Source organism: Echinops telfairi, unplaced genomic scaffold, assembly GCF_000313985.2.
Source record: "Echinops telfairi isolate 266 unplaced genomic scaffold, ASM31398v2 ScPeMD7_53;HRSCAF=182, whole genome shotgun sequence".
In the NCBI taxonomy this organism is placed as follows: Eukaryota; Metazoa; Chordata; class Mammalia; order Afrosoricida; family Tenrecidae; genus Echinops; species Echinops telfairi.
Genome location: NW_022103951.1, coordinates 20,419,828 through 20,420,638, shown reverse-complemented (window position 1 = coordinate 20,420,638; position 811 = coordinate 20,419,828).

The window sequence follows — 811 nt, the reverse complement described above, 5'->3', positions numbered from 1 at the left end:
GGGTCCCCCCACATGCAGATACACCCACATACAGTACCCGCGTGAAGACTGTTACCCATGCTACACCTTGCTTCAAGACATTTCATTTATTTGTCAGTAGAAATAAGTATTTCACCATATATAATGCCATAATGTTTTTGTGGTGATCCACTATGTTTTAATGATGTTCCGTTTGTAACAATGAAAATACATCCTGCCTATCAGAGATTGGCATGACGGCTCATCACAGTAGCAAAATGACAGTGATGAAGTAGCAACGAAAATCACTTTATGGTTGGGGTGGGTCACCACCACAGGAGGAATTCTATTAAAGGGTCGCGGCGTGAATAAGTGGAGAACCACTGGGCCAGACTGTGTTACACTCCAGAGTGTGTGAGATTTTTCCAGGAGCACACGGCCCCGGTGTTTCGTTGTGTTTCTGGGTGAGGAGGTCAGGGTTAGTACTGCGTGGAAAAGACAGGGTAGACAGGGAGGAGGGTCCCTGGCTATCCATCCAGCTCTGTGCAGAAAGCTCGGGAGGTGGGAGTGGCTCCGGGCAGCTGAGCCCCTTCCCAGTTCCCTGCAGAAGACAAGAGAGGCTCAGGGTGAGAGAAACAGTTGTCAAAACCCCCGGGGGTTTCTGGTTCCTCTTGGTAATTGGCCGGTCCAGATGAACCCCTGATTTGGGTGGTACCCCATGGGTCTTTCTCTCCAGAGAGAGAGAGAGAGAGAGGAGCGGGGTGCACTGCCTTCTCCCCAGTCAGGTAACCAGTGGGTTCTCACAGGGACTCGAACACAGACAAATGCTTGAGAAAGCCCTTCTGTGCTTACC